The sequence below is a fragment of the Panthera uncia genome, chromosome B4, assembly GCF_023721935.1.
Source record: "Panthera uncia isolate 11264 chromosome B4, Puncia_PCG_1.0, whole genome shotgun sequence".
Classification (NCBI taxonomy): domain Eukaryota; kingdom Metazoa; phylum Chordata; class Mammalia; order Carnivora; family Felidae; genus Panthera; species Panthera uncia.
Genome location: NC_064809.1, coordinates 27,929,750 through 27,947,192, shown reverse-complemented (window position 1 = coordinate 27,947,192; position 17,443 = coordinate 27,929,750).

The window sequence follows — 17,443 nt, the reverse complement described above, 5'->3', positions numbered from 1 at the left end:
CGGTGCGAAAAGAGGCTGGAGGGAAAAAGACTCTTGGAAAAACCTAAGCTTCCTTGCAACCGTGTCTTACAGCGTCAGGGATAGGGAGGCAGCAGGAAGAGGGAAGAGGGCTGCGGAGAGGGGGTGCGCCTGGGTGTACACGTGCTCCAGATCTGAGCCAGCAGGCACCCAGGGATTTACAGCGTGGCAATGGTTGGAGGCTCCAACGCCAGGAGACTCAATTAATCAAAGAGCTGCTGCTGATGGAGCAGAGATGAAAGGGTTTCCAGGCCAGTCAGTGATATGCTTGGAGCTTTTCCCCGGGCAGCCACCCTGGGGTGAGTAACAGGAGACAAGATTCTTTCTGAGAGCTAAGGTCTGCGAGTTCCACGCCGCCACGGAGGGAGGCACCCAGGCAGCCAGTGGGCGTTAAGCGGGCGTGGTCAGGGCGACGGGGCGTGGCCCCAGCACCCGGGCGGCGCGCGTGACCGCCCCAACCCCGGCCGGCTCGGCGCACCACCTCCCGCTGGGCGTGGGGGCAGGGGGCGGGGAACGACGGTGGTCCCGGTGGGCCGCGTGCCTCCTACCTGACCCCGGCCGCTCCCTGCGCGGTGATCCGGGTCCCAGGTTGGGCGGCGCAGCGCAGGGCGCCGAAGGCGTCGCCCTCCCTTCCACCCACCATTACCGGGCTCGGCTGGTCGCTCCGACCCGCTCGCTCCCCCGCTTCTTTTCAGTCCCAGGCTCGGGGGGCAGGAGAGGTTAAAGCTTCATTCCAGTGAGCTACGTTCCAGAACCTTTAAAAAATGCCCCGGGGTTCCTGGAAGACGTTGAGAGGAAAGCCGAGTGTCCGACGTCCCCACCCAAATGCTCCTGATCCAGAGAGACCGCCTTTGACTGAAGAGTCCCGGTGGGTGGGAGGAAAGGGCAGAGTGGCTTGTAAAAAAAAAAACAACCTTCTTATCCATTCGTCTTCCTTCCCCTACCTTCTTCCCTTGGGTTCTTAATTAATGTCCCCCCTTCCCTCCAGCCCAAAGAATCTGGAGCCTAAAACCCTTCTCCCACAGGGCAGGGCGGGCCCACCGAGGCCGCCCTTAGCCCGGGAGTTCAGGCGGGGCCGCGCAAGGAAGGATTGCGCCTCCCGGGCGGGTCTCGGGGTTGGAAGGCTCACATCACCATGGCAACGAGGTCCTCGCTTCCCGTGGGAATAACGAACTCCCGAAAGTGCAGCAAATTGGAAAGGGACCTGCTGAGTGCCAGCTGGGGCTCTAGGCCCGAGGGGGGAGGGAGGTGGTCTGCAGAGGGCGGGCGGGGAGGGGGGGGGGGGCCGGGGTACGACCGGGCCTGAGGGGCGACCCCAAGCGTGGATGCCGGCCTGCGCGTGTTTCCTCTGAGTCAGGTGGGGCCGCACATGCTGGACACGTGACACGCCGTGCTTCCCGGGGCCGCCAGTAAGCAGATGTAGTTGCTGACTTGCTTAGAGCAGTGTCCTGGCTCTGGCTAAGTGGGACGGTTCCCTTCTGTTCTGGCTCGCGGCTGAATTCAAGTTCTATGTGGCTGAGGCCATTAGTTTATTTTTTACAATTTTTTTTTTTTGGAGTTTTAAAAGTTGTTTTAGTGGTAAAAAGAAAAAAACACTTTTTAACCCATCAATAAATGTGTAAAGAAGGAAATGAAAATGATCCCCAATCCCCAATTCTTACACCCAAAGATAGCCACTATTAACATTTTGTTGTCATCCTTCCAGATTCGTCCTGCACGCATGTTCACACGTGAATGTAGTATTTACTAAAGTAGATTACTCTGCACATGATGCTTTGTCACTTACCACAGACAGGGAAAGCGGGAAGAAAAATCGATTTATTATTTCTAATGGCAACATAGGATTATCATAACTTATTAAGCATTTTTTACTGCTGGAAGTTTAAGTTGCTTCCCAATTTTTACTCTTCTTTGTGGGAATAAACATCCTCACACGTACATTTTTGCATACAGTCTGTTAGTTATTTTAAGTTAAGTGAAACTTCTAGAGTTACTGGGTCAAAGAATAGGGCCTTTTGAGATTTTGATGTACATTTCTCAATTCTGGGTCTCTGGGTTGTTTCAGAAGCAAGTGGGCTTTTTTTCTCCTCCATTGGTACTAGGAACAACAGGGTGAGCTCCTTTATAATAATGGTGTCTTGGTTCCTATTTCCGCCAAAGCAAAATCTGAAACAAGAATAGTATGGCGTGTGAATATTTATTATATCTATTGGGTGTGAATAGTGTTTTTTTTTTCAGAGGTGATCCCAGAAGCACACTGAAAGGTAAGCAATTAAAAGTGCACTAATGAAGGGGTTACTGCTGTGGGCAACTGGGGGGCCCAGTCAGGCTGGGGACCCTCTGAGAGAGCACATAGAACACTCCTAGGAATGGATCCCCATTTATTTCTGCAGGACATTAACTCTCCAGATCACCCAACCTTCCCCACTGTTGTTTGGAAAATGTCTGCAGGTGAGTTCTGAGGTAGGCCAAGGGGATATGGCCGAAGCGTCTACAGCCTCAGCCACAAATGAATTATTACAACTTGCCCTGAACCCAGGCCAAGGGATGAGGTTAATGCAGGATAAAATTGCGTAATGGGCTCCGATTTTCCCCAGCCCCTCCACCTTCCCTCTCTGTTCCCTAAGCCATCTCTCGGTGCCAACTTCAGCTGCCCAGGGCTCCCAAAGTATTGAATCCTCTAAGGCATGTCAAAGAGGTCTTCTCAAGGACTTGCTCTAGAGTGTTAGAGACCAAATCTGTTACTTTTCCAGGTACATTTACATTTTAAGACTGAAACCAGAGGGGAGAATAGTTCTTCACCGGAGGAACTGATGAGAATGCTGGTATTTCAGGCACTGTGGCAGCTGGAAGCTTCTCTGGCAGAGGCAACCGAGGCCGAGGCCGTCCAGCAGAGGAATTCTGTGTGTCCTCTCTTGACCTGCAACAGGTGAGAGGCAGTTGGAAGGCGGAAGTGCAACAGGAGAGAGAGTCCAGAGTCTTGTTTCTCTCACAAGGATGACACTCACTGGCCTGCACATTTAGAAAATGAGGCGGGAAAGAGGAAATACTGCTGAATTGGCTGGACAGACTAGGAGAGCAATGAGCCGCCAAGGCAGGTGTAGAGAGAAGTGGCCCCTCTTGGCTCTGGCTGAAAGGGGACACTCAAATGAGGGATTCAGCCTCAGTTCATATCTTCCCTACCTAGGGTCTTGCCTGTCCTCCTTCCCCTCTGGCCACTCTTTCTCAGTGTCATTAGGGGTCCACTTGTTTCTGCCTGTCCCGGACATGCGGGTGCTACTTGGAGATCTGTCCTGTACTCTGTTTTCTACTCCAGCAGCACACGCTGTTGGGGAGGTCAGCATCCCTCTGGGCTTCCACTGCCATCACACACAGATGCCATACAGATGGCTGGCCCAGCTGTCTCTCAGGAGCTCATGTCCCACCCCCCCGCCCCCAGAAGCTGACAGAAGTCATGGCAATGGGTGGCATCTTGGGGTAGACGCGTACTCCCTCCAGGCTGTATGGTCTCTGGTTGTCACGTTTGAAAGCCAGTGTCCCTAATTAAGTTGTGAGCTGTGTGAGGCCGAGTGCTTTGACTTTTCCTTCCCTACTTAGCCACACGAAGTGGCCATCAAACAATGGCTGAATTGCCTGCTGTAGGAGTTTCTCCACCAGCACCACTGCGGGATCACCAGAGCAGTCCTGCTCTATGTGGGCACCTTGGTTTCTCCTGACACAGTCCCTGCCCTCAGCCATCTGCCCTTCTGGGAAGCGTCTGCTCACCAAATCGGTAGTGCTTCTCAGCTCATCCTCCTTGTCTGCAGTATGTGGCACTGTCTGCCCGTTCCACAGTCCTGAAACTCTACCCTTTCTGGGCCTCCATACATCACACCCTCCCAACATTCCTCGGCCCAGTGAGCTGTTTCCTTTTGTCCCCTAAGATACCGTGCTTTGGAGCAGCATGAGGGAGTGGAAAGAATGTAGGTTTGGGAGCCAGAGTGACTGTGTTTGAGTCATTTATTAGTTGGGTGACCTCTCTGGCCTCCATTTTCTCACCTGTAAACTGCAGATAATTGTGGCGTTGGAAGATATAGGAAAAGCGCCTGACACAAAGTAATTGCTAAATGCACAGCAGTTATGGTTGTTCTTGTGAGACTTTGCCAAGCATTACACAATCCCGTGTTGACTCATGCTCACCTCTGGGCTGAGGAATGCCAGCACTCTCTCACCATCCCCGACTGTTCTCCTGCGTCTGGTCTCTGTCTCCCCATATCTGCTAAGTATTTCCACTTTTGATTTCCTGCCATGACCTCAGTATCAGCCTGCACAAACCAGTCTTGTCTCTTCTCCAAAGCTTTTCCTGCTTCAGGATTTCCTTGAGTCAGTTGTCCACACAGACTCTTGGGCTTCAAAAGCTTGGAAGTGTCTTCCTTTGCCTTTCTTATTTGGAAATAAGGATTATTATTGGCAGAGGGCCTTCACATGACTTCTGATTTACCTGCAACAGTATTTTGAAATAGGCTATTCTACAAATGACGCCTGGAGAGGCAAAAGCATCTGCCTATGGGGGAGTGGTAGAGCAGGACTCAGACTCAAATCCTGGGCTTATCCCATGTCTCAGAGATTCCCTCCACTAAACGACTGGTAGCCTGGCTGCTCCCAAGTCCCACTGACCCCAAATGCCGAAGTCTGTCCATCCTAAAAACAAGCTGACAAGCCTTTCCCAACATCTCCCTTCAGCTCCAAGTTTTCTCTCACCTCTCCTCAGAGACACACTCCTTTAAAAACTTATACGCATCTACTAGTTGGATTTATCCTCTTCTCTTTGAGTCCTCAATGACTGCAGTCTGGCCTACAGTGCCCCTGGATTGATGCTTGCCAGGGTCATTAGGTCACTTTGCCCTTTCACCGCCACCCCCCCCAAACATCCTTTCTCTTTAGTGTCTCCCCTGAATTCCCTTGCATCTTTCTGGCCATTCTTCCCTAGTGTCTTTGGCTCAGTCCATCTCTTGAATGCTGAGAATCCTTAGGTTTTTGTTTTAGGCTGTCTTCTCTTTTTAAACCACGTGACCTCCCTGGTTATTTCATTTACTCCTGTGGCTTCAGTTATCATCAACATGCTGGTCACTCCCCAGTCTCTGTCTCTTTCTAGCCCAGATATTTCCCCTTACGTCAAAATCTTCATATCCATCTGACAATGCAGTTCACATCCTGATCCACTATTTACCAGCTGGGTCACTATGATGGTTATTTTTATGTGTCAACTTGGCTGGGCCACAGGGTGCCCAGATATTTTATCAAACATTATTCTGGGTGTGTCTGTGAGGCTATTTCTGGGTGAGGTTAACATTTGAATACACTGAGTAAAGCAGACTGCCCTTCCTAATGTGGGTGAGCCTCATCTGATCACTTGAAGACCTGAAGAGAACAAACAGACTGATTGCCTGTGTGTAAGAGAGAACTCCTCCTCTCTGACTGATGAGCTGTGACATCATTTTTTCCTTGCTTTTGGATTCCACTTGAAACATCAGCTTTTCTCAGATCTTGAGTCTGCCAGCTTTCAGATTGGAACTCGTACCATTGGCTCTCCTGGGTCTCAGACCTTCAGACTCAGACTAGAACTATACGTTAGATCTCTTGGATCTCCACCTTGCTGACTGCAGATCTTGGGAGTTCTCAGCCCTCATAATTGTATGAACCAATTGCTTATAATAAATGATCTATCTATCTATCTATCTATCTCCTGTCCATTTTTGTGGAGAGCCCTGACCAATACAGTGATCTTTGATAAGTTACTTCTTTAATCTCTCTGTGCCTTTCTTTCCTCATCTTTAAAATAGGTATAATAATAATTATCTTATAGTATTGTTGGGAAAAATTAGCAAGTCAAGCTTAGACTCAGTGCTGTAGAACTTGGTAAAAGTTCCATAAATCCTCACTATGATTCAGATGATTATTAATTTTATTTGAATGTGTCATAGGCACTTCTACTCAGTTGTAAACTGAGCTCATTCCCTTCTATTTCTGTCTCTGATTGGGTTCCCTAGAAGCTGAATCCGAGACAGGGATATAGGTGCATGAGATTTATTGAGGGAACATTCTCAGGAAAGAGAAAGTGAAGGAAGAAAGCAGGATAGGGCAGGGGAGAGAGCTAAGCATGGATGTGATCTCAACTGGAGTCTAGTTTCATCCTACAGGGAACTCTGAAGGATGAATTATACCATGGAGGTGCTTCCACTTTGAGACAACCTTTCATGAGCCAAGATTAGACTTTTTCTTTCTCCATTAGGTCATAGGTGTGAAGCAAAGGAGAGACATTGTTACAGCAATGTTTCTGTTTCTGTTTCCCTCTCTCTTCAAAAATAAATAAACATTAAAAAAAGTACCTAATTCAGGCTATGTAGCCACTTGATGGCTCATCACCAGATGCTCAATCTGTGTAATTTTTTTAATTTAATGTTTATTTATTTTGAGACACACACACACACACACACACACAGAGCACACATGAGCAGGGGAGGGGCAGAGAGAGAGGGAGACACAGAATCTGAAGCAGGCTCCAGGTTCTGCACTGTCAGCACAGAGCCCGATGAGGGGCTGGAACTCACGAGTTGTGAGATCATGACCTGAGCTGAAGTCAGACGCTCAACTGACTGAGTCACTCAGGCGCCCCAGCAGATGCTCAATCTCTGAAATATAGTAGCATGTCAGAAGCTGTTTTTCAAATGACGTAGAGGTCATTGCTACAGAATGCATGGCCTTTCTCCAGATCTCTAGGAGTTATCAATATGGTGGATAAACACAAGGTTCTATGGATGGTTCAGATGGCCCAGGTTCCTGTAGACTAACTAAGCCTGTAAATGTATACTGTTTTTCAGCCTATGTGAATGTAAACTGTTTCTGATTCTCCTCCTTCAAGGATACTGGAAATAATACATTTACCAGAACAGTAACTATATCCCATGTACCAAAGGCTGTGTTAATTTGTTCTGGAAAAAATGCCACACAGCTGCTGCAGTTGGAGCTACTACTTAGTAGCTCAGTGTGAGGTGGTCCATTGTCAGCTGTTATCATACATCCAGTTTTTGTAGAAACCAGATAGTGAGTTAAATAGAGATATAATGGGGACCATCCCCTTCAAAAGACCAGTTCATTAAGTTTTTGAACATAGTGTCAATCTCTGCCATTCCTCTCAGGATGAGATTCTTAAAGTTTACTATTTTGGCTGAGTAGTGGGGTCACATTTATTGGCTTATACCTGGGTTTTCTTACTATAATAAAACTTACTCTACAGATCAAGAAACCAATTCTGTTGTTTCCAGAACTGTTAGCAATTGTGTCGACTGCTAACATCCACCCCCATTATACATTTGGGAAACCGGGAAACAAGATTTGTGGACCTGTCATGAGGCAGTTGTAGGCCAACAGCCTCTTTATTACTAGGCCCTCATGTAACACTGTTGTAGCAGGGGACCATAATGGCATGTCGGGACCCAGGGTAGCTGCATCAACTCAGATCCTGTACCCAACTGTTCTCAAAATGTCTGGGTATTCCGCTTTCCCCACTGTATAGTTATCTGGGTAAATGGCCATAGGTCCCTTTGGAGGAAAGACAGGTATCACTGCTGACCCAGACTTTCCTTTAGCTGATGGATACAGGTCTGAAAAATGGCTCAGATCTGAAAACTGGGGAAAAGATTGTGATTTTTCACTGGGGCCGTCAACGATCTTCTGCTTATCTATTTTTGATCTCTTTTGCTTATATATACATTAGGTAATACCTTTGTTGGTTGTCCATCTATCTTGCCTCTGGGAACATCATGTTTTGTTAGTCATTCCCATAGCTCACTACAGATTGGGATCTCCGGTTGCCCTTCCGTACTTGCTGCCGTTACAATAAGAATATCTATATTACTTCTGATGGCTTAGTGCTGCCATTGGCCTCGGTTATTCTGGAATCTAATATCATACTCATTACTACCAAAAACCCCAGTCTGTGGGGAAGTAGGTGAGGGAGATGGGGGAAATAGGAGATGGGGATTAAGGAGTACACTTGTCGTGATGAGCACTGGGTGATGGATGGAATTGTGGAATCGCTATATTGTACACCTGAAACTAATATAATGCCATATGTCAACTCTACCGGAATTGAAATAAAAACTTAAATGAAAACCCCAGCCTGTAACCACATGTCTACACCAGCATTGGACTGCAGAGGAAGTCAATACTAACTAAAGTTTCTTCATGGTGATGGCGCCCCTCTCAACAGTGCTTTTCTTAGCACTTTGGCAGATGCTTGTCCTCTGAGACCTTCTGAGGGACAAAGTCAGCTGGTGGGTTTTCTAGTCTGCAGACTTGTTCTAGTACATCTACTTCTATGGCCTTTTGATCCCTTCCTCTGTGGTTGGTCATGAGGATTCTGGCATTGCCTTTTCTAAGCCCCTAAGAGCCATTCCAGTAACATATCAGGACTTCCTTCATTTATCTTAAACCCTTGCTGTGATGTAAATTCCATGTTACAGAGAATATTTCCATAGCAATAAAGTTGCCTTTATTTAGAGTTTTCCCTTCTTGATCCAGCACTGTTGAGATGCATCTTAGTCATATACCTCTAGTTCCTTCCAGTACACGTTAGCCCAATCCCACAGCGACCTTGGTATACAATTCTTTTGGTTCTATAATTCTTTTTTTCCCTTAGCAGGCCCAGCGCTTAGTCACCCTGAACCTAGCCCTAGTCATTGGTCTGGTGGCCAGGCAGAAAGGGAGGAAGGAATATGCTAAAAGAATAAGCATGATATGATGGGCATTTGCCTTATTTGAGGCTTCTGCAAAATGTTCAGTTAAGGGAAAGCTGCTCTCCTCAGAGTGAGACACTTCTATCCATTGAAAACGTTCAGGGGAATCTGGCAACTGGAAGGTTCTCTAGCACATTTACCCAGAAACACCCAGTCCACATCTCAGTCCCACTCAGTCCCTTCCAATCTGTATCAGGCCCTGACGGATGTAAGAGATCTGCTTTACTTAAAGTCTTGAGAATTTGGATTACAGCTGGATTAGTTTCTGAGTAAAGGAGATATTTTTTTTATTAGTTTATTAGTTTGTTTGTTTGTTTAACATTGCCAAGAAAGCCTCTGTCTCTCACATGTTGCTTTGAATTGGTAATTGATTGCCTGAACCTGTCATTTTCTCTCTTTAATCCATTAATGTTGATCAGCAATAACCACCAATTCCACAGCCCTCTAATTATTATCTGTCCCATACCTCTCAGGCACCAGAGATATCGCACAAACCAGTGCATCTCCTTCAATTTGTATCCCTTTCAGCTTGCCACAGGTGAAAACCTCAGCAAAGGTACTGCTACATCAGGCCAGCTCTTTCAAATCTGCCACTCTTACCACCAACAATGAGGTCCTCATTGCCAGCTAGTTGGCAAGTGATCAACTCCAGAATCTCATCTTTATAATCTGCTTTGAAGAGTATTCTTTGTACCAACTATCTAGGGTGGGTTTCCTAAAAGCAGAGTTTGAGATAGGGATTTGGGCTACTGTGATTTACTGAAGGAGTGCTCTTAGGAGAAAGGAAGTAAGAGATATAGGACAGACCAGAGGAAGGACCTAAGCATAGAGCTGGGGTCTAGTTATGGCTTCATTTCTCAGGTATCCCTGGAGCATAAAGGGTCCCACAGAACTAGTCCCACCTTGAAACAAAAGAGCCAGCCTTTTGTACCTCTATACCTGTTGGTCATTAGTTGCAGGTCTGGGGGTGTGACCTCCTGCCTGAGGCAGCTACTGGATTCTATGTGGCTGAGGGCCATTTTCTGGTATTTGGCAGATGGCTTTAGTGGCCTGTAAAGTGATCCGGGCAGGACACCAACATCTTCGAAGACTATTTCAGTAAGTAGCTCCTCCGTCCACCGGTTGCTTAAGCTAGGAACCTGGGAGTCATGCTTGTCCCCTTTCTTTTTTTCCAATTCTGATTCAGTCAATTCAGTCTCCAAAACATGTATTCAATCTCCTAATCACTCCATTTACTTTTTCCATTTTCCCTCTCACTACCCAAGTTGACATCACCACCATCTATCGTCTTTATTACTGCAATAGCTCCTAACAAACCTCTTTAGTGTATTACCTGCAAGACAGCCAAAGTAATCTTTCTAAATCCCCATCTTTAACATCACTTCCTTTATTAACCCTTCAGTGGTTTTCCATTGCGCTTATGATAATTTCAAACTGCTTTATATGACTTACAATATCCTGCATGACCTTGGTCCTACTCATATTTCCTGGCTCATCTCTTACTACCTACAACTTCAAATGGCTGGCCCAAATGGGCTTCTTTTAGTTACTTGAATATACCACAGTATCTCTTTTTTTTTTTTTTTCAATATATGAAGTTTATTGTCAAATTGGTTTCGATACAACACCCAGTGCTCATCCCAAAAGGTACCCTCCTCAATACCCATCACCCACCCTCCCCTCCTTCCCACCCCCCATCAGCCCTCAGTTTGTTCTCAGTTTTTAAGAGTCTCTTATGCTTTGGCTCTCTTCCACTCTAACCTCTTTTTTTTTTTTCCTTCCCCTCCCCCATGGACTTCTGTTAAGTTTCTCAGGATCCACATAAGAGTGAAACCATATGGTATCTGTCTTTCTCTGTATGGCTTATTTCACTTAGCATCACACTCTCCAGTTCCATCCACGTTGCTACAAAGGGCCATATTTCATTCTTTCTCATTGCCATGTAGTACTCCATTGTGTATATAAACCACAATTTCTTTATCCATTCATCAGTTGATGGACATTTAGGCTCTTTCCATAATTTGGCTATTGTTGAGAGTGCTGCTATAAACATTGGGGTACAAGTGCCCCTATGCATCAGAACTCCTGTATCCCTTGGGTAAATTCCTAGCAGTGCTATTGCTGGGTCATAGGGTAGGTCTATTTTTAATTTTTTGAGGAACCTCCACACTGTTTTCCAGAATGGCTGCACCAATTTGCATTCCCACCAACAGTGCAAGAGGGTTCCCGTTTCTCCACATCCTCTCCAGCATCTATAGTCTCCTGATTTGTTCATTTTGGCCACTCTGACTCACGTGAGATGATATCTGAGTGTGGTTTTGAATTGTAGTTCTCTGATGAGGAGGGACGTTGAGCATCTTTTCATGTGCCTGTTGGCCATCTGGATGTCTTCTTTAGAGAAGTGTCTATTCATGTTTTCTGCCCATCTCTTCACTGGATTATTTGTTTTTCGGGTGTGGAGTTTGGTGAGATCTTTATAGATTTTGGATACTAGCCCTTTGTCCAATATGTCATTTGCAAATATCTTTTCCCATTCCGTTGGTTGCCTTTTAGTTTTGTTGGTTGTTTCCTTTGCTGTGCAGAAGCTTTTTATCTTCATAAGGTCCTAGTAGTTCATTTTTGCTTTTAATTCCCTTGCCTTTGGGGATGTGTCAAGTAAGAGATTGCTACGGCTGAGGTCAGAGAGGTCTTTTCCTGCTTTCTCCTCTAGGGTTTTGATGGTTTCCTGTCTCACATTCAGGTCCTTTATCCATTTTGAGTTTATTTTTGTGAATGGTGTGAGAAAGTGGTCTAGTTTCAATCTTCTGCATGTTGCTGTCCAGTTCTCCCAGCACCATTTGTTAAAGAGACTGTCTTTTTTCCATTGGATATTCTTTCCTGCTTTGTCAAAGATGAGTTGGCCATACGTTTGTGGGTCTAGTTCTGGGGTTTCTATTCTATTCCATTGGTCTATGTGTCTGTTTTTGTGCCAATAGCATGCTGTCTTGATGATTACAGCTTACCACAGTATCTCTTGATCCTTTGTCTTTGCACATATTTTTTTATCTGCCAGGACAGCTTTACCACTTCTCATGTGATTGCCTCTTGTTCATCTTTAAGGACTTGTCTAGTTAGTTATACTTACCCCTGCAAAGCCTTCCTTGCTCCTGGCCTTTAGACTCCCATAACACCTTTATTTTTCCCCATCATGTCACTTATCACATGGAATTGCCATTGCCTCTTTATTTAGTTGCCTGCATCTCACTACAGTGCTATTTCTCTACTAATTTCCTCATTCTGTTCTCACCCTTCTTTCTTTCCTGTATTTTTTAAGACAAATTCCCCTGTACTTTCTCTTCTCTAGTCATTTGGCAGTAATATGTCTAATTTTTACACTTCAGTGATTTAGCATGAACGAATCTCTACTTAAATTGTAAGTTCTGTGGGAGCATGGATAGTGCTTGCATTATTTATCACTGTATTATCATGCTTGGGGTATGGATGGAATTCAATAAATGTTTATTATATGAACTAATAAATGTATAAAAATATTTCATTTCTTTTTTTTCATTGCTGCTCTAGGTGCCAGCACCTGCAATTGTGCCTTGCATATAGTAAGTACTTAATAAGTATTTGTTAAATTCAATAGTGAACTTAGCCCTTCCTTTCAATTTGCATGATAGCTGTCCTGCCTAATTTAGGTCCTCAGCGTCTGTGTCCAGAGTCATGCAGCAGAGACTGATACCAGCAAAGTAGAATACTAGAAAACTCCTAGTCCTCATTTTCTTTAAAAAACATAAAAACAAAACAAAACAAAAACCCAAGCTATCTTAAACAACTTTGTAGGAACTCTGGAAAATGATCAAAGTCTGATAGCAACCAAATAATGCCCAATCATGAAAAAAACATGTTCAAAACGGTAGGAAATTTTGCAGTGTTTTTACTCATGCTTGCTTCAGCCCACCTCACCCTTCCCAGAACAGTGGTGATTTTGGTTTTAAGCAGGTGGCAGCCTAGCTCCCAGTTCTCCCCACCAGAGGAAGCAGAGTAGAATCTTATTTTCTAATTACTGTGTATGTCTGTTCTAAATAGTCTGGGGATACCTGAAGGACTAATTAGCTAAGACTAATGCTAGGCAATATCCCTGTTCCACAGAACTTGGAATGCAAGTAGGAAAAGCAATGGGCACTGCTTGTAAAAGCTACAAGGTGGCTACAAACCTACAGACATCTGGAGTATGAGATTCTGAGTGGAAACATGCAGCAGACCATCTAAGGCTGGGAAGATAAACTGAGGTGAGATGTTTGGGGAAATTAGGGCATTTAAAAGTAGCCATGTATACAGGGGAATTTATAAATACATGTTTATGCCAGGGAAGATGCATGCTAAGAAAAATCTTGTGAACTTAATCTTCCACATTGAACTAATCCCTAGGCTCACAGCAAGCCTACCTAAATGGTGAAGGGATGACACTAGGACCAACTCTAGGACCAAAGCATTCCACAAAGACTGCAAGTAGTGGGTGTTCTCTCATTTTGATGTGTGTGTGTGTGTGTGTGTGTGTATGTGTGTGTGTTTTAGTTCCTAGCATTTCAGGAAACCTCTATCCAAACACTACCTAAACACAAGCTAAAGGAATAGAAACTTCAGTGATTACACATGACAAGATATATCATCTTTGCAAAAACAGCTTGGAAAAGTTTTGAAACAAATGTATTGCTGCAGCTTTCAACAACAACCACCACCAGAAAAAAAAAAAGACAAGAAAGAAAGAAAGAAAGAAAGAAAGAAAACTAGCAAACTCTGGGATAGGGGGAGAAGGAGAATCTGATTTCCAGAGTTACCAGTTTATGATAGTCAAATGGCTAATTTTCAACCAAAAAATTCCTAAGGCATATAAAGAAACAGGAACATATGTTTCATTCAAAGGAATAAAATTAATCGACAGAAGCCCTCCCTGAGTAAACCCACACATCAGAATTACTAGAAAAAGGCTTTAAGCCAACTATATTAGATGTACATAAAATGCTAAGGGAAAACATGGACAAAAAGCTAAATGAAATCAAGAAAACAATATATGAACAAAATTAGCATATCAACAAAGAGAAATTATAAAACACAACTAAACAGAAATTATGGAGCTGAAAAGCACAATAACTAAAATAAAAGTTCATTAGAGTGGTTCAGCATCAAATTGGAGCAAGCAGAAGAAAGAATCAGTGAACTTTAAGATAAGATAATTGAAAGTATTGAATCTAAGGAGCAGGGATAAAAAAGAATGAAGAAAAGTGAACAGATCATAAAGGACTTTTGGAACACCATTAAGTGGACAAACTTATGCATTATGGGAGTTCCAGAAGGAGAAGAGAACAAAAGAGGTAGAATAATTGTATGGAGAAATGATGACCAAAAATTTCTCAAATTTGAGAAAAGATATGAATCTACAAATCCAAGACACTCAATAAGCTCCAAATAGTATAAACCTAAGGAGGCATATAATCAAACTATCAACAGCCAAAGACAAAGAGGAAAATCTTGAAAATAGCAAGAGAAATGTAACATGTCACATATAAGGGATTCTCAGGTGATTTCTCATCAGAAGCCATGGAGATCAGAAAGCAATGGTATGATTTGTTTGAAGTACTAAAAGACAAACACCTGTCATCCAAAATTTCTTTATCTGGTAAAACTGTCCTCCAAAAAATAAGAAATAGGGGTGCCTGGGTGGCTCAGTCAGTTAAGCATCCGACTTTGGCTCAGGTCATGATCTCACAGTTCGTGAGTTCGAGCCCCGCATTGGGTTCTGTGCTGACAGCTCAGAGCCTGGAGCCTGTTTCACATTCTGTGTCTCCCTCACTCTCTGCCCCTTCCCTGCTCATGCTCTGTCTCTCTCTGTCTCAAAAAATAAACATTTAAAAAAAAAATAAAATGCAAAAAATAAGAAATTAAGATAAAAACTGAGAGTTATCACTATTACACTTGCTCTCCAAGAAATTCTAAAAGGGGTTCTTCAGATTGAAGTGAAAGATTTTAGACAGTAGTTTCATGTGATAAGATCTCTAGTAAAGGGAAACATATGGACAAATATAAAATCCAGTATTATTGCAGTTTTGGTTTGTAACTCTACTTTGAATTTTCTATTATATCTAAAAGACAAGTGCATAAAAATAATTATAAATTGGTTATTAGGGACTGATCTGTATAGAAGTTGTTTATGTGACTTTTCATGCATTTCTGCCCAGAGCCGCACATATACAATCATGGAGGTGTTTAGTTGACTTGTACTGCATATCTGGCCTCAGGATCAAAACTGGCCCTTCTGTTCCTGTTGCCAAGAAGGATTAACTTGCCTTACCTTGAGCCAAACCAGGCTGGCCCCCTGGAATGGATCAGGGAGGGGAGAGAAATATGGAAACTCCCAGGCTTCTAAGATTGTGAGATATGATAAGAGAAATAGAAAAAACAAAAACAAAAACAGTTTGCTTGGGACTGCACTTAGGCAAACTTAATGACTAACCATAAATCACACATGGGTAGTATATGAATTGCCCTGGCGGGAATAGCTAGTTGGAAGTCTCACCTGAGAGAAAGACACTCCTCCCAGAACCCTCAATAGGGACTCCAACCAGGCTGTTCACTGCTGGGCCTTTCCAGCCAGAAAGCTGGATGTTGTCAGTACTCAATTTTTGTATTAAGCCCTCTTTGTTTTTCTCTTTCTCCTTATTTATGTTTACTACAATTGTTTAATTCCTTATATTCCCTTTCCCTTATCATTAATAAAATCTTCCTCCATGAAACTGAAAGTGTGGCTGTTGAGAATTACTATTATTAAGAACAGGGACACAATGTATAAAAGTGTAATTTGTGACATCAATAACATAAAGAGGAATGATGAGGCTGTATAGGAGTAGTTTTGTATGTGATTGAAATTGACATCAATTCGAATTAGATTGTTATAACTATAGTATGCCATAAATAATTCCCAAGGTAACTACAAATAAAATATAAACATACACAAATGAAATGAGAAGTGATTCGAAACATGTCATTACAAAAAACAGTCAACACAAAAGGCCTTAACAGAAGAGAAGACCAATAAGGCATCCGGGGGACAGGGGGAGGGGAAAGCAAAATGGCAGAAGTATTTCCTTGTCAGTACTTTAAGTGTAAATGGATAAAACTCTCCAATGAAATGCATATATTATGTTACACAATAAAGAAGGACTGGGTGAAAATCTGTCATACATCTATTACAATATGTCCCCACTCTCACATTGTAAAGACCCTAAGGAAAGAAAATAAAATATAATTATTGGAAATGTGATAACACATTAAAATTAAAGATACTTTTTTTATAAAAAAATAAGTTGTCAGATTGTTCAAAATAGACATGAACAATATGCGATCTACAAAGTATTCATTTTATATTTAAAGGAAAAAACGGATTGAAAATGAAAAAATGGGAAAAATATCCCATCCAAATAGTAAACAGAAGAGAGTTGGGGTGGCTATACTATTATTATACAAAGTAAATGTGAAGCCAAACACTATTGTAAGAGACAAAAAAGTCAATTCACAAAGATGATATGCAATTATAAATATATATGAACCAAGCATCAAAGTCCCAAAATATATAAGGCAAACATTGACAGACTGAAGATAGAAACAGAAAGCTCTGCAGTAACAGTAGATTTTTAATATCCTATTTTCAATAATGGAAGGAGCAACCAGACAGAAGATCAACAAGAAAATATAGGACTTAAATAACAAAATTAACCAACCAGATCTAACAGGTATATATAAAACACTCCACCTAGTAACAGCAGAATACACATTTTTCTTAAGTATACATGAAACATTCTCCAGGATAGACCATATGTGAAATGACAAAACAAGTATCAATAAATTAAAAAAAAAAAATTGAAATCATGCAAAGTATCTTTTCTGCTCATAATTAAATAGAACTAAAACTCAATTACAGAAGGCAAATAGACAAATCTGCAAATATATGGAAATTGAATAACACACTCTTAAACTATCAGTGGATCAAAAAAGAAATCACAAAGGAAATTAGAAAATACCTTGAGATGAATACAAACAACAACACAATACACCCAAGCCAGTCATCTTCATTTAAACCAGATTGTCCTGGGCAGGGCTGGGAAGGAAGTGAGTTCTGGGGTCTTGCAGACTACTGCTTAGCCCATGGGCTATGGATTACTAATGTCATCTCACTGGACCCTGACCCTTTTTTTTCCTAGTGTAATCTTTCTCCAAACTGCTACAGGATTATTTCTGCAGACATTGCTCAAAAACAAATTCTAAATACTGTCTGGTGGAGACTTTAGGGTGGCCTTTGTGATTCTTGCTTCCTGGTGTCCCTGACCTTGAATAATCTTCCTATAAGTGTAAGTGGTACCTGTGCTTCTGACAGAATATGACAAAGGTAATGGACTGCCACTCCCATGATTAGATCAGATTATATAAGACTGTCTCTTAGAAAACTGGGGCTAGACACTCTCCTTATGAGATTAATGAATGTTGTAGTCATTTTGGAGAAGCTCACATGTCAAGGAACTGTGGGCAGCCTCTAGGACCCAAGGGTGACCTCCAGCAAACAGCCAGCACATAACTGTTGGCTATACAGTCACAGGAAATGCATTCTGCCA